This window comes from Hippopotamus amphibius, chromosome 2 (assembly GCF_030028045.1).
Source record: "Hippopotamus amphibius kiboko isolate mHipAmp2 chromosome 2, mHipAmp2.hap2, whole genome shotgun sequence".
In the NCBI taxonomy this organism is placed as follows: Eukaryota; Metazoa; Chordata; class Mammalia; order Artiodactyla; family Hippopotamidae; genus Hippopotamus; species Hippopotamus amphibius.
In genome coordinates this window covers 146,222,977-146,244,213 of record NC_080187.1, presented here as the reverse complement: position 1 = coordinate 146,244,213, position 21,237 = coordinate 146,222,977, and the positions used below count along the sequence as shown (strand labels likewise).

At 42.4% G+C, this 21,237-nt stretch overlaps 2 long non-coding RNA genes across 7 annotated transcripts in view; one reads left to right on the top strand and one right to left on the bottom strand.

Moving 5' to 3' along the window:
- The window catches only part of LOC130844036 (uncharacterized), a 35,583-nt gene extending 19,122 nt beyond the window's left edge, over nucleotides 1-16,461 (top strand). For 2 of the 5 annotated variants that reach the window (XR_009051146.1, XR_009051144.1), the window contains one exon: nucleotides 566-3,768. This is a non-coding gene — a long non-coding RNA (uncharacterized LOC130844036). Of the gene's footprint in view, nucleotides 1-565; nucleotides 3,770-5,471; nucleotides 11,554-12,294 lie in introns of those variants that run through there. The other 3 variants (XR_009051143.1, XR_009051145.1, XR_009051142.1) reach the window with 3 other exon arrangements.
- The window catches only part of LOC130844037 (uncharacterized), a 39,392-nt gene continuing 25,640 nt past the window's right edge, over nucleotides 7,486-21,237 (bottom strand). Inside the window, exon 10 of one of the 2 annotated variants that reach the window (XR_009051151.1) lies at nucleotides 7,486-7,529. This is a non-coding gene — a long non-coding RNA (uncharacterized LOC130844037). Of the gene's footprint in view, nucleotides 7,530-11,389; nucleotides 11,502-21,237 lie in introns of those variants that run through there. The other variant, XR_009051150.1, reaches the window with a different exon arrangement.

Here is a 21,237-nt window from a genome sequence, read left to right as displayed (position 1 = left end):
GGGAAGGCACCAGGGGCAGCTACAAAGTGCTTTAAGTTTCCATTTCTAGAACCAGGCTCAAAATCATTTGGGCCTTTCTGAAAACAAGTGCTAGGAATGTGGAACAGAGAAGGGTTAAAAAAACAAAAATAGCAACCCAACCTTCCTGCATTTACAAGGCTGTTGGTTGCTTTTGTTGTGCGGCTGCTGTGTTTCTGTGTGTTTAGCCTGGCGCCCGTGGAAGAAGGTGGATGAGGAGGTCTTGCTCGGGGCCCTGGGAGCCCCAGGAACCATGCAGACCCTACAGGCCACTTCTTGTTGGCGTCTACATTAGAGTTACCTGCAGGGGAGCCCTTTTATCTCACGTTTCAGAAAGGAATTGGAAGAAACCATCATCAGACGACTAGTAAAGCTGCTGAGTCGTCAAGTTCAGCTCGGGGAAGAGGGAACTCGAGTTCCCTAGAGCCCCTTTCTCCACCTTAATCTGCACACTTCTCAGATCGCCCTGGGCATTTCCCTGCCAGCACTGAGAATGGTCAGTATGAACTTGGGTGATTATTTGATTGTACCTGTCTCATCCCTCTAGGTGACTGGCTTCCTGAGGGCAGAGATCCTGTCGGCCTGCTCATCACTTTATCCTCAGGAAGGCTGACGTGTCCACAGACGATTTGGAGGAGGTCTGTCTCCAGGAGTAGGGAGGGGAGGTGGTGTCTGGGGCTGTCGGAAGCCACTTTGTTTAGGGTCGGGGGAGCTGCTTAGTCAGGGGTGGGGTGTGCCCTCAATGGCAGCCTCAAAGCTACACGGAAAGGACCCCCCCCCGCCCCCCGCCTCGTCCCGCTGGCCAATACACATCTGTGCTTTTAGACTGTACTTCTAGGCTTTTATTGTCAAGATTGACTGGGGAAAAAAAAAAAAAAGATTGACTGGGGCAGGTGGGTGGAGGGAAAGGAAGGTGGGGCATCCCGGCCGCAGGAGGGTTAGGGCAGATGGGGGGCAACAATTGCCATGGCTTAAAAATGTCACCTAAACAGGTGGGTTTGGCCTCTGGTTGGGAGGAAAGTGGGCTGAGGAGAAGGGCGAAGAAAAAAGGAGACACTGGCACTCCCTTAGGAGGTCCTATGGTGAGGGCTGGCACCAACAGGTGGACAGTTTCTGCCTAGTTCTCAGGAATACACCCAGCTTTTCCAGGGCCACCAGCCCCTGTGTTAATACACCCAGGGAAGAGCCGTGCAGACAAGATTGCCCCCTCTTCTCGTGCCCGTGGCCCATCAGGAAATGAGCCTGGGGCACGAATCCCCTGAAGTCAGTTCCAGGAAGAAAGAATCAGTGTACCTCAGCCAAATTTATAAAAGTGTCAATATCAAAAGGTCCCAAACACCTGTAAACCAAGAAACAAGGAGGGCACCAAAGCATAAAGTAAAAGCAAAATGGGTCTCGGTGCTTTTGAGTTGAATCAGGAGGAACATCACTGCCTTCTCGCCACTGCTGGATGCAGGAGTCCAGCATCCCATGCTAATGTGGGAGGAGGCAGGGCTCGGGTCCACCAGTAAAGACTGTAATTTAGATTGTTGCCTGTTGGTTTCTCCTACCGAGCTCTGAGCGCATGGAGGTGGGGTCATTTGTTCATTTTTTGTCTGCTGGGCGGGTATCCGGTACCCGTGGGAAGCATTGAATCAATGCTTAGGGAATGAAAGTGCTTTCAAAATGGCAGTCCTTCTAGTGCTGTCACCTGGTTTCTATTCAGGCAGATACTGGGCCAATGATCACGATATAGTCACTGGGCCGCTGTGTTGACTCCTTCTTGCGTCCTTGATACGTAGGAGGCAGGAAAAATTGAGTTGAGTTGGTGACGAAAGAGCGATGGGGTTTCTGAAAATGATGGGTTGCCAGGGCTGCAGGGGCACTTCCAGTTCCCCGAGTCCAAAGACCTCATGTTATAGCTGAGGCCGCTGTGGCCTGGAGGGCCCTGTGCATGTCCTTTGCTTGGCACCAGTCTTTCTGAGACTGGGTCCAGCGTGCATCCACAGGGCTACCCTGAGTGGCGGTCCCTGAGTTCGGTAGGTCACAGCCTGTGATGGCTTGGGCTGCTGCCTTGTGTGCAGTGCGGCCAAAGAGGATTTGAGCTGCGGGGCCCTGAGCAAAAGGGACTTGAGCCCCAGCATCGGCAGGGGCAGCTGTCTTTGGTGGCATCAGGACTGCCACCAAGACCAAGGAACAGAGGGAAAGACACAGGAGGGCTCACTCCACAACACCGGGCCCTCCAAAGAACCACCCCTGGACTGGGAAGGCAGGAAAAATTGAGTTGGGTTGGTGGGGCTGGACTTCTCCCCTCTGATCATTGTTTGGAGCCGCTGCTCCCCACCCCACCTTTGCTGCCTGCCGCACAGGCTGCTCCTCCGTCTAGGTGGTACCAGGGACCAGGATGCTGGGAGAGGCATCCTAACGGCTGACCACAGATGCCATTCCAGAGGCAGAGGCCAAGGGCCCTAGGATGCTCGGACAATGCCACAAAGGGGAGGAGGGCAGGACCTCCCATATCCCCTCAGTGTGAATAGAAATGGTACCTCAGGGGAAGTAGCCAGATGCAGGCGCCAAGAGCACGCTGGCCCGGATGTTTGGTCTGAGGTAGACTTGACTTTGTGCATCACGAGGAACAGGCGTAGATAGATGATCAGACTGTGGGGAAGTAGGATTGGCCTTATTCCTGGGTGTTAACACTTTTCTGTGGGGATCCCCGTCCCTCCCAGCAACCTACTGGGCAAGAAGGGAGGCCCAAACCACAAGACACGGAACGGGTGGGGCTTTTGCCCACTCCACTGGGCCAACAGAAACACAAGAGGCACTACTGTTCCCCAAGGACACGTCAGTTGAGGGGCCCAGGGGTGCTCCTGGCAGCACACCGGCTGTCCTCTGTGAACTGTCAGGTCCCGCCACGCTGAGGGTGTGGCCCCACCTCTGCTTGGGCTGCCTCGTCGGTAGGGCAGTTGGTTGCAAATCTATCAGCTGAGAAAGGCCAGTCTTGCTTGAGGCAGAATGACACCCAGGTCCAGGGAACACGTTCTTGAATGCCTGAAGGGATGGGGTGGTAGGGGACAGCCCAGAGGGAGGACATGAGTACATTCGTCAGCCTTGTCCCCCGGTGCATCAAGGATGTAGCTCTTCCATATAACCCCACCGCCCAGCACTCCTGCAGAGAAACTCTTTGGACTGTGCTCTCCAGTGACGGCGGATGCCCCCTTGTCCAATGGCGTCCGGTTCTCCCAAACCGGACGTCATCTTTGACCCCAAGACAATTAGTTAACAAGTGGTGTCGATTCCCGCTCCCCAGCCCTTTCACGGCAATGCCCGCCCGCTCAGGCACACCCCATCTCCAGACGACTCCACAGCCTGGCTGCCCATCGTGGAATTTCTGCACTGGTTCCCCATTGGTCTCCCAGTCTCCAGGCTCAACCCTTCCAGACCTCTCCAGGCACCACTGACAAGTGATGCTCCCCTGACACCGCTGACCATCCGTTTCTTCCTGGTTCACAAAACCTTCAACATCTTCCCATCACCCACAGATGAATGCCCAAACTCTTACTTGGGGTGAGGGTCCAGACCCTCCGTGTCCCTCCCTCCTCTCCTGCAGACGCCTTCCATCCTCGGCCAGACGTTTCCCCAGTTGTTCCCGAGCACTTGGCTCACACCCCCGTCTCCCTTCCCCGTTAAGGGCCTTGACTTTCGCTCAGATTCCAGCCTGCATCCCCCTCTGCGGGTGCCCAGTGCTCTCTAGGAATCTTACAAACTGATTAGTTTCCGCCTGCTGCCTCCCATGGTGCCTGTATTTGTCTGTATTTCTCGCCACACTGTGAATTCCTTGAGGGCGTGGATTGTGTTTTGTGGTTCTCTGAAGCCTCAGCCTTGAGCAAAGGCTGTGCTTGCCCTGCCTGCCGGCTTGGGGTTTAAGATGTTCCCACGACCCCCCCGGGCCAGGTCTACGGGAATTGCAACCTTCAGTAGGAGACAGGAAGCCGTCGACTCAATACTAATGTCAAGGATGGCCTGGAAGAAACCTGGGCTGAGATGAAGTGAGCAGAGAGAAAGGGAGAGAGGAAGAAAGAGTCGAGGGGTGGCTCCTTGTGTTCTTGAGGGAGAAGGGGAAACGCTCTGTACCCACTAACGGGGAATCCCAACCCTGCCCCAGCCCCTGAGCAGCCTGAGCAGAAATTGCTATCACTGGGCCCAGTGTCCACTGCACCCACTCAGACTCCCCAGACATGCGGAGTGGGGGTGGGGTGGGGCAGACAACCTGGGTGCAGGTCCTCAGAGAAGCTGCTGGGGCTGGAAGTCGTGTCACGAACACAACAAGGACCACTTGTTTCAGGGGACCTCTCCTTTCGGGGGGGTTAATGTCTCAGATGCAGAGGGACTGCACCCCCCAGGGAGGGATGGAGGAAGAACATGAGTGCAGGTGTCAGCTGGCAGCAGAGGAGCTCCTGGCTGGGGCAGCAAAGGCCACGGCGGGGAGGGTGGGGGCACAGGGGAGGGCCCAGAAGACTGCAGATTTCTTCTGTCAAAACTAAAAGACTCAGCCAAGTGACTCCCAGGGTCTCATCCGCTCTAAGCTGGAGTGAAACGTCATCTCAGGTGTCCCTAAACCCCTGCCGTTCAGGATGTGGGTGGCAACCAGCCTCTGCTGGATTCTCAGGGTCAGGTAAAGTCTCTGTTATGTAAAAGGTTTTCTGGGTGGAGAAACGGGGTTCAGAACTGAAAGATGGGGTCCTCCACCTGGCGGGGTAGGTGGGCAGAGGCTGGTGCCCAGGCCTGCCTGGGCTGCAGTGCCAACCGACTGTTGTCCTAGAGATGCTGGGGATGGGGACAGTGTGCCCACCCCCCCCCCCAGGAGCAGGATCTGACCCTGCCTCCCTCCTCCTCATACCCACTTCTCCCCATTCGTTCCCCTCTCACCAGAGTTGCAAGCATCCTGGGCTCAGACGCAGTTCACATCACCATCTTGTAAAGGATGAAGAGAGAGGAGGTGGGTGGGGAGGTTCAGGGAAAACAGCCATGGAGGGCCATGCGGCCAAGCCCTGTCCACACCCAGCCTGGCCTCCATGAGACTTTGCTGATAGCAGAGTCTCCCCAAGAGGCAGTGCAGCAGCCAGCCTCCTGAAGCCTCCCCCTGGGAGATGTGGCCGGTGCAGACGGTGGTTCTGAGATCTGTTCAGATTTGGAGGTTTCCCTGGTATCCCTCGAGAATAAAGGCTCCTTGCCAGTGTGCAAGACTGAATTAGATGCACCTCCTATTTCACACTGCTGTGTTTTTCACGCTGCCAGTCGCAAACCGTTAGTGGGTTGTGAAGTCAATTTAGTGGTTTACAGTCAGCACTTTAAAACAACAGATTAAAAACAAAAGCCTCAGTGTATCGCATTTAGAAAGGGTGAACATTTTTTTTCAATGTATATACATGTCTCCATACCTATAACTATACTTATACCTCTATTGTATCTAGATATCTGTACTGGGTGGTGATGAAAAAACACATTTACTTCTCATTGTGGTTTTGGGAGTCAAAACAAATTGAACAACGTTGGTCTAGACTACAACATCGCTGCTGGGACCAGCTGGCCCTGCAGTAGCACAGAGAGACACCAAGCCTGAAGCTTGGGGCATCTATTGGCCTCATGGACCCAGAGGCCTGGGGTTGAGGTGACCACCTTGTGGGGCCCCATCTCTCCTTGGTGACTGGACATGCTGGGGGTCCCGGATGGAAAGGACTGTGATGAGAAACCTCCTTTGGAGGACTCTCATTGTATCTCTGTTTAAATGCCACCACTTTTCATTGCTTTGGCGCTCACGTTTGCTTCTGAGATGTAGAGACTGGAAAGAGAGCCCAGGAGAACTTGGAAGAACTGCAGGATGGGGAGGCAGAATGGGAAACCGGGAATTTGTCAGGGAGTGTCAGTGGGCTTCTGGGACATGCTATTTGAGCTTAGGGGATGGGCAGGGACACGCGCTCTCAAGTTTTCAGCCTGCTTTGCTAAAAGCATGAAATCCAAGATCTGCTGGAAGAGTTGGAGGTGCCAGGGCCCATGGGGGCCTTCTTCCTGGCAGATCAGTTTCAAAGGGCCCCCCTTCAGCGACCATTAGAGAAGGCACAGAGTCTCAGGAGGGGGCAGGCCCCACCTGATTCCTCATGCAAAGCCACCGTTTTGGCTAGCTGCAAGCTGCAGTAGAGAAACAGAAAAGAGTGCAAGCCTTCCATCATTCACGGTGGGAATGCTTCACAAACAACAGAGAATTAGAGAATAGCGTCCAGAACGCTGAGAGGGAGGAGAAAGAATGTAAGGGTGCATGTGCGCGCACACGGTCCTCCTGCCTGGTCTCTAGTGGTGACAGCACTCAGCTGGGAGGATGCACTGTGTGGAGCATCCCTGAGGTAGGGTGGTGGGACCCTCACATGGAGAGATGGCACATTTCACTAAGGAAAAGAAATGATCCAGTGTCTAGCCCACTGCTTTAAATCTATACTACATGCTTAATTTAGTTAGAACCATGCCACCAGAGAGTTCAAAATTTGTGCTTGTTAGTCACTGTGGAAACCAGGAAAGGTATTGGTGCCCTGGGTGTGGACAGCATGAAGCAACAGCTGAAATTGGGATTCCAGTGTTCCATGAAAGCTCTGACTTGTGGAGCTTCAATAACGTGGTGTGCTACTTCTGCTTCTTCCAAAACCCTTGTACTTCCCCCTCATTTCCCTCCCCCGTCCCTTTTTCCCTCATGAACCCACCCCCCCCCTTTCCAGGGCTCCCCATCTCCCGAGTTTTTCAATTCATGAAGAAGGTAGAAAAATTAACTGGACAAAGAAAAGGCATAAATTGAGGTGTCGGGTCTAGTCTAGGCTCCTTCCCAGGCTGTGTCTCCATTGACTGGAATTTCTGCTTACTCCCATTTGGGAATAACCAGAAAGGATCCAACTGGTATTCCTTACTGAGCAGAGGCCACCTGTGGGACATTTACCGCGTGATTGTCATGTTTGTTATTCTGGAGTTGGCTGTCACTGCCCGGCGAGGGATCTGAGGACGGGAACTCGGCCCTACCAGAAACCAGATACCAGACCAGAACCAGAATTTGAGTTCTCTGCCTACCAGAGGTGATCAGACTCTGACCCTCAGCTCAAGTTGAGGCCCTTCAACTAAATTCCTGTGTCCAGGACCAGGACAGAAGGAAAAAAGGATGGGATAGGAGGGCTGAAAAGAGGAAAGTGAGAAGGTAGGGGAGAGAGGTCAACAAAGTCTCTTATTCCTTACCAAGTCGGGACACTCTGGCCAGTAATCTGCTTCAGGAATAGACCAGGGACAAAAAAAGAGTCCCAGTTGCGGATGCTGGGTCTGGTCCATCAGCAGGCAAGTTGGTTCTCGAGTACCCTGAGCAGTCAGGATGTCAGCTGTAGCAAAGAAGGGGTCCCATCTGGGTCGCCAGTTGTTGCAGGAAGAGAGACCCCTTTCAGGGCCTGAAAATGGGATCTTGTCTAACACTAGGAAATGAACTGTCCAAGAAGAGGCACGTGCTGACAAAGCAAGAGACTTTTTTGGGAAGGGGCACCTGGATGGAGAGCAGGAGGGTAAGGGAACCCAAAAGGACTGTTCTGCCACGTGGCTCATAGTCTGGGGTTTTATGGTGATGGGGTGGGTTTGAGGTTGTCTCTGGCCAATCACTCTGACTTAGGGTCCTTTCCGGTGGCGTGTGCATCTCTCAGCAAGAGCTGCAGCAGCTGCACCCCAGCCCTGAGCCTTTGCCTGTGCCAGGGCTGCCCCACCTCTCCCCACCCCTATTGTACTGTTTCATTTCCACATATGTGTGAATATCCAAATTTTCCTGCTATTGATCTCTAGCTTCATTCCATTTTGGTCAGAGAACATACTTTGTATGACTTCAATTCTTATTAAGACTTGTATCGTGGCCTAGCATATGGTCTATCCTGGAGAATGTTCCATGTATAATTTGAAGAATGTGTATATTTCTGTTGTTGGATGCAATGTTTTAGTTGCATTTTAAGTGGTTGTATTACAGCGTTGTTCAAATCTTCTATTTCCTTGTTGATCCTCTGTCTACTCATTGTATCCATAATTGAAAGTGGAGTATTGAAGACTCTAACAATTATTGTTGTCTGATTCTCCATTCAGTTCTGTCAGATTTTGCTTCATGTATTTTGGTGCTCTGTTATTAGGTATGCATGTTTGTAATTGTTATGTCTTCTTGATAGGTTGTCTCTTTTGTCATGAAAAAATGTCCTTTGTTCCTAGTAACAATTTTTGTTTTAAAGTGTTCTTTTGTCTGATATTAGTACCTTTTAGTTTCAACCTATTTGTATCTGAATCTAAGGTGCATCTCTTGTAGATAGCATATAATTTGATTGTTTTTAAAAAAAATCCCCTATGACAATCTCCACCTTTTGTTGTAGTGTTCAATCCACTTATATTGAGTGTCCTTTCTGATATGGTAGAATTTAATGCCTTCCTTCTGGCTATTTGTTTCCTGTATGTCTTATGTCTTTTGTTCCTCTATTTCTCCATGACTGCCTTCTTTCTGTTGAACAGATATGCTCTAGTGCACCATTTCAATTACCTTGTCATTTCTTTCATTATATATCCTTTGAGTTATTTTTCTTAGTGGTTGTCCTGGATATCTTAGTTTATAATAATCTAGTTCAGATTAATACCAACTTTATTTCAACAATATGCAAAATTTTGCTCCTACACAGTTCTATTTCTCCCTTCCTTTGTGTTATTATCCTCCACATTAAATCTTTATATACTGGATGCCCATCCACATCTCACTGCCATATCACATTACTGCCTGCTGGTCTCCACAGTTTATGATGAAAAATTAGCTACTCATCTTAACGAGGATGTCATGCACATTTTGGTGATAAGTCATTTCTCTCTTTTGGCCTTTAAGATTCTCTCTGTGTCTCCAGCTTTCAACAGTTTGATTATGATCTGTCTTGGTTTGGCTCTGTTTGAGTTTATCCTTCTTGGACTTCATTGAGCTTCTTGGGTCTGTAAGCAAATGTTTTTCATCAAATTTGGGAACTTTTCTGCCATTATTCCTTCAAATATTCTTCTTTTTCCCTTTCTCCTCTCCTTCTAGTATTCTCATTATGGTTATGTCAGTACACTTGATGCTGTCCCAGAGGTCTCTGAGGCTTTATTCAATTTATTTTTTTTCCTTTGTATTCCTCAAGACTGGTAAACCCAATGGGCCTGTCTTCAAGGTCACTGATTCCTTCTTCCACCTGCTGAAACCTGCTGTTGAACACCTCTAGTGAATTTTTCATTTCAGTCATTGTACTTTTAACTCTAGACTGTCTATGTGGTTCTTTATAATTTCTATCTATTGATATTCTCTTTGGTAATACATTGTTTTCATACTTTAGTTGTTCAGATAGTATTTCCTTTAGTTCTTTGAACGTATTTTAAATAGCTGATTTAAAGTCTTTGGTCTGCTCTTAGGAACTATTTCTATTGATAGTGTTTTCCCTTCTGCACATGGATCACGCTTTTTTGTTTCTTTGCATGTTTTGTAAAATACATTGTTGAAAACTGGACATGTGGCAACTTTGGAAATCAGGTTCTTCCCTCATCCTCAAAGGTTTTTGTAGTTGCTGAAATTATTTGTTTAATGACTTTCTTGCACTATCTTTGTAAGGTCTGTGTTCTTTTTTGTGTGTGCCCACTGAGGTCTCTGCTCAGTTAGATTAGTGGCCAGCTAATGATTGGTCAAAGATTTCCTTTGATACCTTGAACCAGTAAATCACCCAGTCATTGCCAAGGGGTTCTGTATGCTTGTTGTGGCATGCCTTCAGCACTCGGCCAGACACTTAATAACTCTGCATTAGACTTCACGTTCTGCTTGTAAAGAGCCTCGATGGCAGCTAGAGGCGAGCAGTTCTTTTCTGAGCATGCACACAGTCCTCCGTGTGCCTTAGCATTCTAGATTTTGAGGAATATTTCAGATTTTCACAGCCCTTATGGACAGCTCCTTCCCTAGATTTTACTTTTAAGCTTTTTGGGTAGCCTCTTGTTTGCCCCAATGGTTATCCACTGCCTCCAGCAGCCATAAAATCAAACAACTGCATCGAAATGTTTTTGCCGACACCCCCAGGGAAAAGATTTTTCACATTGGACGAGCTCCCAGTCTACTCAATAAAGACAGCCCTGCAAGTAGTCTTCCAGGGAGCCACCAGACAGGTCATATAATGACAATTCTGTGGGAATGAGGTAGCTCATTCCTGATAGCTCCAACCCTGATTTGCCTCTCCTGTTGCCTTCTATTTTTCCCTATGATTGTGGCTGTTGATTTTCAAGGCTCTCACAGAGCTGGAGAGAGGGGGATAGAAATAGGACAAGTTATATTGCCACAAAACTCACTGTCATTACTGAGATTGAGCCACTTTTCTTGATTAAAACTCCCCAGAATGCTACACTCTCTCGGTTAGTTTCCAGAGTTCTGAAAAACTGGTTCTGACAATTTTGGTTAGTTTTCTTATCACCTTTATGGAGGTTATAATTTTTTGAAGGTCCTTACTGCATTTTCACTGATATCACTTCCTGGCCAACATCTTGACTATAACCCATGAGAGACACCTACAAAGCCACTCCCAAATTCCTGACCCACAGAAACTGAGATAATAAATGTTTGTTCTTTTAAGTTGCTAAGTGTTTGAGTAATTTATTATGTACCAATGGATTATTAATAGCATTTGCAAAAAACTGTATATATTTCTCTCCTTCTAAATACATACTGAAGCACACTTTCCACAGTGCCCTACACTTTTTTCACTTAGTGAGTACTGGTTTCTTTCCCATTCCTATTTCATGGCTCTTTGAGATTCCCCTGTGCATGAATATGACCAATAACTTATGATGGATGTCTGTCTCCACTCACTTAATGACGAATATGAAGATTATATGCAGTTTTCTGCTCTTTCAAATAATGCCAAGATGAAGCCTTATTAATGCAAGATTTCTCGTGTGTAGGAAACTCCCATTTCTAATTTTGTGTCTTTTCTCTAAAAACATTTTGTTTCCAAAGAAATGAAAACTCTGAATGAATCTAGTGGCAACCATAAGGACAAGGCAAGTATATTACTGAAAGGAAGTCTAGAGTTTTGAGGATTCAGGAGCTGGTCGATAACACTGACCCAGATTTCTTCCATCCTTCAACTCTGTCACTGTTGGAGGTGGCTTCATCCTTGGACTGGTAGCAATATGGCTGCAGCAGTCCCAGGTGTCACATCCAGACCCAACCCACCTCGAGAGAGAGAGGGAGAGAGAGAGAGAGGGGAGATGGTCTTTCCCTGTGGCTCTTTGGTGGGAGTGAGTACTTGATTCAGAATCATCCTTGTAGACTTCTCTTTGTGGCATGTTCGGCAGAACAGGGTCACCTGTCCATTGCTGGAGCATCACTGGTAGATAGAAGGTAATCATCTGGTGGGAGAGGCAACCCCAGTGTTGGTGAAGCAGAGATGGTGACCTTCCTGCAGGCAGTGAGGATCAACATTAAACCCGAACTTGGAGCTTTGTTCTAAGGTTTGTTTGTTTGTTTGTTTATTATTTACTTTTGGCTGCAAGGGGTTTTCATTGCAGTATGCAGGATCTTCGTTGTGGCATGCAAATTTCTTAGTTATAGCATGCAGACTCTTAGTTGCTGCATGCATGGGGGATCTAGTTCCCTGACCAGGGATCAAACCCAGACCCCCTGCATTGGAAGCATGGAGTCTTGCCCACTGAACCACCAGGGAGGTCCCCTGATCCAAGGTCTTGATGTCACAGTACAAGTACAGAATTTAGTCAAAAGTACCAAACTACCTTACAGAGTATCCCATAGGAGAAATGTTCTCAAATCTACTAAGAAAAGACTTGTAGAATTTCCTGCTTATTGTGTTATTATCAATTTTGAACTGATCTTATTCTGTTTTTACTTTGGCTGCTAGGAAACTCCAAGCTAAATTTGCTGCTACTTGTAGCAATTATGGCACACTGTCGCATGTTTTATCCTCCCATTATCTGTGTGAAAGTTTTAATCTTGTGTGAAATTCTGGAAACTATACATTCTTGCAATGGAGCATATTAAAAATAGTATTTCTAAGTTTCAATTTATAAAAGTTAATCTTAAGGGAAAATCATTTGGGAGGTAAATCATTTTTTTCCTTCTGAAGTCATGTAAAGATACTGTATTAAGATCTCCAGTAAAGGTAAATCCATAAGTACATATTACAAAAGAGTATTATTGCAATTTTGGCTTGAAATTCCACTTTTTATTTTCTACAGATTTAAAAGACACATACATAAAAATTACAAATCTGTGTTAATGGCCACCCAATGTAATATACATCATTTGTGACATCAAGAACAAAGTCAGGTGGAGAAACACAGCTGTATAGGAGTTCGTGTATACAACTGAAATATAGGTCAGTATCAACTTAACCTGCTACAACTTCAGGATGTCATATGTAAGTTCTATGGTAACCATAAAAAAAGTTATCTGTAGAATACTTGCAAAGCAAATGAGAAGCAGATCAAACATGGTGCTACAAAAAAAAAATCAAACAGAAAGGTAGTAATAGAAAAAGTGAGGGACAAAAAGGCTATCAGACATGCAGAAGACAAAATGGCAAAAGTAAGTCCTCCTCTGTCAGCAATTATTTTAATTGTAAATGGATTAAACTCCCCAATCAAAGGGCACAGCTGACAGAATGGGTAAAAACACATGATCCAACTATATTTTGTCTACAAAAGACTCACTTACATTAGATATCAGCACATAGGTTGAAAGTGAAAGGAAGGAAAAAGATATTCCATGCAAATAACCAAAAGAGAGCTGAGGTGGCTTGGTAATATAAGACAAAATAGACTTTAAAAATCCAAAAATGGTTCCAAGAGACAAAGAAGGACATTATTAATAAATAGGTCAATTCACCAAGAAGATGTAACAATTAAAAGCACATACACACCAAACAATTACAGTTCCAAAATATATGAAGAAAACACACATAATTGAAGAGAGAAACAGACACTTCTACAATAATAGTTGGTGAGGTCAATAACACACTTTGAATAATGGATAGGACAGCCAGATCAATAAGGAATTGAGGATTTGAACAACACTATAAACCAACTAACTGGACCTAACAGACATAGAGAACATTCACCCAATAACATTTAGAATACATATTTTTCTCAAGTGCAAATGGAACATTCTTCAGGACAGAATATATGTTAGGCCACAAAACAAGTCAATGCATTTTAAAACATCAAAATCTTACAAAGTACCTTTTCCAGTAACAATGGAATGAAACTGGAAATCAATAGCAGAAAGCAAAATGAAAAATTCACAAGTATATGGAAAGTAAACAATATGCTCTTATCCAAGGGGTCAAAGAAGAAACCACAAAGGAAATTGTAAGATACTAGACACAAATAAAAATGAAAACAGGACTTCCTAGGTGGTGCAGTGGTTAAGGATCCACCTGACAAGGCAGGGGACATGGGTTCAATCCCTGCCCCAGGAAGATACTACATGCCTCGGAGCAACTATGCCCGTGTGCCACAACTATTGAGCCTGCACTCTACAGCCTGTGAGCTTCAACTATTGAGCCTGTGTGCTGTAACTACTGAAGCCTGCGTGCCTAGAGCCCATGCTCTGCAACAAGAGAAACCACCAAAATGAGGAGCCTGTGCACTACAATGAAGAGTAACCCCTGCTCGCTGCAACTAGAGAAAGCTCATGTGCAGCAACGAAGACCCAATGCAGCCAATAAATAAATAAATAAATTAATTAATTAAAAAAATGAAAACAACATATGGAAAGGTATGGAATGCAGTAAAAGCAGTGCTAAGAGGGAAACTGATATTTGTAAATGCCTGTGTTAAAAGATAAGAAAGCTCTCAAATCAACAACCTAAATTTAGGCTGCAAGGAACCAGAATAAGAAAAAATTAAACCCAAAACAAGCAAAAGGAAGGAACTAATAGTCTAGAGCAGAGATAAGAAAAATAGAAAAACAATAGAGAAAATCAACAAAACCTAAAGTTGGTTTCTTGAAAAGATCAACAAAATTGAAAACTTTAGCTAGACTAAGAAAAAGACTCAAATTACTAAAATCAGAAATTACTATTGATTTTACAGAAAAAAAAAAGGATTATAAGGAAGTGTCACAAGCTACTGTATGCCAACAAACTATATCACCTAGATGAAATGTACAAATTCCTACCCACACAACCTACGAAGGTTGAATTATGAAGAAATAGAGAATCTGAATAGACCTAGAACTAGTAAGGATATTCAGTTAGCAATAAAAAACCTACCAACAAAGAAAAGCTCAGGACCAGACAGCTTCACCTGTGAATTCTACCAAGCTCTGAAATGGAATTAATACCAGTCCTTCTCAAACACTTCCAAAAATTTGAAGAGGAGAGAATATTTCCCAACTCAATCAATGAGGCCAGCATTAACCAGATTCCAAAGCCTGACAAAAACGCTACAACTACAGACTGGTATCCCTTATGAATACTGATGCAAAAATCCTCAACGAAATACTAGCAAACAGAATTCAGTAGCATATTAAAGGATCATACACCATGAACAAGTGGGATTTTAGTCCTGCAATAATACAAGGGTGATTCAGCAGCTGAAATCAATTGATGTAATACACCACATGAAAAGAATGGAAGGAAAAAACATGACTATGTAAAATGGTTATTTTGTTTTACCACAGTAAAACAAAGAAAACCTCTGATAAACTGCTTCCCAAAATGATGATTTTACACATCATCACTGCATGATGAGCATTTTACACATTTTACCTGATGAATAACTTCTAGTTGCTCCATGTCTTCACAAACATTTGGTGTGGTCAGTCTTTTTAATGTTTAGCCATCCCAGTGGATGTATAGTAGTATTTCACTGTCGTTTTAATGTGCAATTCCCTGATTACTAATGACGTTCAGCAAATTTTCATATATATTCCCTTGTGAAGTGTCTGTTAAAATATTTGGCCATTTTTAATTAGCTGGTTTGGCTTATTATTGAAGTGTAATTCTTTATATATCCTGAATACAGTCCTTTGTCAGATATGATTTGTGCATATTTTCTTTCACTGTGGTTTCCCTATTCATTTTCTTCGCTGTGTTTAGACAAGAATAATTTCTGAATTTTGGTTCTCACCAAATTTTCTTTTTATGGTTGTTGTTTTCTGTACCTCAGAAACATCTATCCCATTCCAACTGATTAAGTATATTCTCCTATGTTTTCTCTAAAAGCTTTATGGTTTTGTATTTAGGTGTATGACCCACTGTGAACTGATATTTCTCCACGGAATGAGGCAGGAGTTGTGGTTGATTTTTTGTTGGCTAGAGATACCCAAATATTCCAACACCACTTGCTGAAAAACATTTTGCTTTCCCTAGTGACTGTATACATGTGGCCTGTTTTTGAGATTTCTAGTCTGTCCCATCAATGTATTTGTTATCTTTATGCCAGTATCACACCAGCTTGGTTACTGTAAGTTCTGAAGTCAAATAGCATAAATCGTCCGACTTTTTCAAGTTTGTGTTGTTTATTCAAAGTCCTTCAGCTTTCCAATATATTTTAGAATCAGTTTGTCAATTTTTACCAAAAAAACTGCTGGGATTCCGATCGGGACTGCACTGAATCTATATATCAATTTGGAAAGAACTGTATCTTAACAACATTGAGCCTTCCAATCTGTGGACATGGTACATCTCTCCATTGATTGAAGTGTTCTTCCTCAGCTATGTTTTGTGGTTTTCAGTGTAAAGAACTGCTCTTATTTGTTAAATTTATCCTAAGTAATTTTTGGTTTTTATTGCTATCATAAATGGGATTGGGTTTTTAGTTTCATTTTCCAATTGTCTGCAGCAAGTACATAAAATAATACAACTGTCTTTGTATAATGAGCTTGGGTCCTATAACCTTTGCTAAATGATCTCCACTTGTTAATGCCAGTAATTGTGTCATACACTCAGTTTTAAAGATTAAAAAGAATTCTGTCATCTGCAAACAGAAACAAATTTATGTCTTACTTTCTGTTCTCTGTATATCTTTTTCTCCCTTGCCTTGTTGCAATGGCTACGACTGCCAATAAAATGTTGGATAGGAGGGGTCAAGATGTGTACCCTTGCCTTGTTTTCAGCCTTAAAATGTATTTAATATTTCCTTCTAAAGTTTATATGGAAAGGTGAAGGATCTTGTATAAATGAAGCAAACTTGAAAAAGTTGGACAATTTATACTATTCGGCTTCAGAACTTACAATAACCAAGTCAGTGTGGTACTGGCATAAAGATAACAGATACACTGATGGAATGGAATAGAATGGGTTTCCTTCCCTTGTTTCCAATCTTAAGAAAAATGTATTTACTATTTCACCATTAAGTATAATGATAACTATAAGTTTTTGTAGATACCCTTTTAAAAATAAGCTCTTCTGGGGAGGGTGGGGGGGACTCAAGGCGGGGGGAGTCAAGGAAGGGAGGGAATACGGGGATATGTGTATAAAAACAAATGATTGAACTTGGTGTACCCCCCAAAAAATTAAAAAAATAAAAAATAAAAAAAAAAAAAGCTCTTCTATTCCTAGTTGGCTAAATTTTTTTTATGAATGGATGCTGAATTTTGTCAAATGCTTTTTCTCCATCTATGAAATAATCATGTGGTTTTCTCCTTTAATTAGTATGATGAATTATAATGATTGATTTTTCTGATATTAACCCAACCGTGCATTTCCAAGGATAACTCTATTTAGTGATATATTACCCTCTTTATATACTGTTCAATTAAGTATCTCTGCATCTATATTCATGAGGATAATGAACTGTAGTTTTCTCCTGGTACTGTCTTTGTCAGGTTTACATATCAGGAGTATAATGGCTTCATAAAATGAGTTGAAAAGTGTTCTCACCTCTATTTTCTGATATAATTTGTAAGACTAGCATTATTTCTTCCTTAAATGTTTGATAGACTTCCTCAATGAAACCATTTAGAGTTTTCTTTGTGAAAAACACTTTAAATAAAACATTTTGACAAAGAATTTCTTTATGTGGGGCTCCTAAGGTTATTGGTTAATCTTGTGTGTTTTGGTAAATCTTAATTTTCAAGGAATTTGTCCATTTAATTTAAATAGTCACATTTATTATCACAATACTTCTTTCATTCCTGATATTGGTAATTTGCATTCTCTCTTTCTTCTTCATTATTCCAGCTAAGTATTCACCAATTTTGTTAATTTTGTCAAAGAATCAACTAGTGGCTTTGTAATTTTTTAATAATTTAATTTTTATTTTATATTGGAGTGTAGTTGATTTACAATGTTGTGTTAGTTTCAGGTGTATAGCAAACTGATTCAGTTTTGGAAATATATATCTATATATAGATATATATCTCCATTCTTTTTCAGATTCTTTTCCCATATATGTCATTACAGAATATTGAGTAGAGTTCCATGTGTTATACAGTAGGTCCTTGCTGATTATTTTATATATAGTAGTGTGTATCTGTTAATCAGAAACTCCTAGTTTATCCCTCCCAACCATGTTTCCCCTTTGGTAACCATAAGTTTGGTTTTCAAGTCTGTGAGTCTGTTTCCATTTTGTAAATAAGTTCATTTTTTATCATTTTTTTTAGATTCCACATAGAAGTGATATCATGTGATATTTTTCTTTCTCTGTCTGACTTAGTTCACTTAGTATGATAATCTCTAAGTGCAACCATGTTGCTGCCAAGGGCATGATAACATCCTTTTTTAATGGCTGAGTAATATTCCACTGTATAGCTGTACCACATTTTCTTTATCCATTCCTCTGTCGATGGATATGTAGCTTGCTTCCATATCTTGACTATTGTAAATAGTGCTGCAAGGAACACTGGGGTGCATGTATCCTTTTGGATTATGGTTTTCTTCGAATATATGCCCAGGAGTGGGATTGCTGGATCGTATGGTAGTTCTATTTTTAGTTTTTTAAGGAATCTCCATATTTTTCTTCAAAGTGGCTGTACCAATTTACATTCCCACCAACAATGCAAGAGGGTTCCCTTTCCTCCACACCCTCTCCAGCATTTATTGTTTATAGACTTTTTGATGATGGCCATTCTGACTACTGTAAGGTAGTTTTTATTTGCATTTCTCTACTAATTAGTGATGTTGAACATCTTTTCATATGCCTCTTGGCCATCTATATGTCTTTTTTGGAGAAATGTCTGTTTAGGTCTTCCACCCATTTCTTGATAGGGTTGTTTGTGTTTTTGATACTGAGCTGCACAAACTATTTGTACATTTTGGAGATTAATCCTTTGTCAGTTGCTTTGTTTGCAAATATTTTCTCCCATTCTGAGCGTTGTCTTTTCACCTTGGTGATGGTTTCCTTTGCTGTGCAAATGCTTTTAAGTTTTATTAGGTCCCATTTGTTTATTTTTGTTTTCATTTTCATTAACTATAGGAGGTATATCAAAAAAGATCTTGCTGTGATTTATGGCAAAGAGTGTCCTACCTATGTTTTTGTCTAAGAGTTCTGTAGTGTCTGGGCTCAAATTTAAGTCTTTAATCCATTTTGATTTTATATTTGTGCATGGTGTTAGTAAATGTCCTAATTTCATTCTTTTACATGTAGCTGTCCAGTTTTCCCAGCACTGCTTATTAAAGAGGCTGTTTTTCCTTCATTGTATATTTTTGCCTCCTTTTTCAAAATTAGGTGACCATAGGTGTGTGGGTTTATCTCTGGGCTTTCTATCCTGTTCCATAGATATATATTTCTGTTTTTGTGCCAGTACCATACTGTTTTGATGACCATAGCTTTGTAGTATAGTCTAATGTCAGGGAGCCTGAATCCTCCAGCTCTGTTTTTCTTTCTCAGGATTGCTTTGTCTATTCAGGGTTTTTTGTGTTTCCATAAAAATTAAAAAAATATTTGTTCTAGCTCTGTGAAAAATGCCATTTGTAACTTGATAAGGATTACACTGAATCTGTACATAGCCTTGGGCAGCATAGTCATTTTGACAATACTGATTCTTCTAATCCAAGAACATGGTATATCTTTCCATCTATTTGTGGCATCTTCAATTTCTTTCATCAGCGTCTTATACTTTTCAAAGTACAGGTCTTTTGTCTCCATAGGTGGGTTTATTCATAGGTATTTTATTCTTTTTGATGTGATAGTAAACGGGATTGTTTCTTTAACTTCTCTTTCTGATCTTTCATTGTTATTATATAGAAAATGCAAGAGATTTCTGTGTGTTAATCCTGTATCCTGCAGTTTTACCAAATTCATTGATTAGCTCAAGTAGTTTTCTGGTAGCATCTTTAGGATTTTCTATGTATAGTATCATGTCATTTGCAAAGAGTGACAGTTTCACTTCTTCTTTTCCAATTTGGATTCTTTTCTTTTCTTTTTCTTCTCTGATTGCTGTGGCTAGGACTTCCAAAACTATGTTGAATAACAGTGGTGAGAGTGGACATCCTTGTCTTGTTCCTTATCTTGGAGGAAATGCTTTCAGCTTTTCACCATTGAGTATGGTGTTAGCTGTGGATTTTTTATATATGGCCTTCATTATGTTGTAGCTTTCCTCTATTCCCACGTTCTGGAGAGTTTTTATCATAAATGGATGTTGAATATTGTCAAAAACTTATACTGCGTGATGATCATACGGTGTTTATTCCTCAACTTTTTGCTGTGGTGTATCACACTGATTTGCAGGTATTGAAGAATCCTTGCATCTCTGGGATAAATCACACTTGATCATACCCACTTGAACGTGGTGTATGCTCCTTTTAATGTATTGTTGGATTCAGTTTGCTAGTATTTTGTGGAGAATTTTTGCGTGTATGTTCATCAGTGATATTGGTCTGTAATTTCCTTTTTTGTGATATCTTTGGTTTTGGTATCAGGGTGATGGTGGCCTCATAGAATGAGTTTGGGGATGTTCCTCCCTCTGCAATGTTTTAGAATAGTTTCAGAAGGATAGGTGTTAACTCTTCTCTAAATGTTTGATTGAATTCACCTGTGAAGCCATCTGGTCCTGGGCTTTTGTTTGTTGGAAGTTTTTTAACCACACTTTCAATTTCAGTACGTCTGATTTTGGTCTGTTCATAGTTTTTATTTCTTCCTGGTTCAGTCTTGGAAGGTTGTACCTTTCTAAGAATTTGCCCATTTCTTCTAGGTTGTCCATTTTATTGGCTTGTAGTTGCTTGTAATAGTCTCTTATGATCCTTTGTATTTCTGTGGTGTCTGTTGTAACTTCTTTTTTCATTTGAAATTTTATTGGACTTGAGCCCTCTCCCTTTTTTTCTTGATGAGTCTGGCTAAAGGTTTTGTTTATCTTTTCATAGAACCAGCTTTTAGTGTCATTGATGTTTCCTTATTGTTTCCTTCATTTCTATTTCATTTATTTCTGCTCTGATCTTTATGATTTCTTTCCTTCTACCAACTTTGGGTTTTGTTCTTCTTTCTCTAGTTGCTTTAGGTGTAAGGTTAGGTTGTTTACTTGAGAGTTTTTTCTTGTTTCCTGAGGTAAGACTGTGTTCCTATAAAATTCCCTCTTAAAACTTCTTTTGCCAAGTCCCATAGGTTTTGTATCATCATTCTTTCATTTTCATTTGTCTCTAGGTATTTTGATTTCCTCTTTGATTTTTCAGTGATCCATTGGTTGTGTAGGAACATACTGTTTGGCCTCCACGTGTTTGCATTTTTTACAGTTTTTTTTTCTTGTTTATTTCTAATCTTACAGCCTTGTGGTCGGAAAAGATGCTTGATATGATTTCGATTTTCTTAAATTTACCAAGGTTTGCTTTATAGCCCAGCATGTGATCTATCCTCGAGAATGTTCCACACGCAGTTGAGAAGGCTGGGTATTCTGCTGTTTTTGGATAGAACGCTCTATAAATATCAAGTCCATCTGGTCTAATGTGTCATTTAAGGCCTGTGTTTCCTGATTGATTTTCTCTCTGGATGATCTGTCCACTGATGTCAGTGGGGTGCTAAAGTACCCCACTATTATTGTGTTACTGTCAATTTCTCTTTTTATGGCTGTTAGCATTTGCCTTATACATTGAGGTGCTCCTATGTTGGGTGCATATATGTTTACAAGTGTTATATCTTCTTCTTGGATTGATCCCTTGATCATTATGTAGTGTCCTTCTTTGTTTCTTATAACCGTCTTTAAAGTCTATTTTGTCTGCTATGAGTGTTGCTACTCCAGCTTTC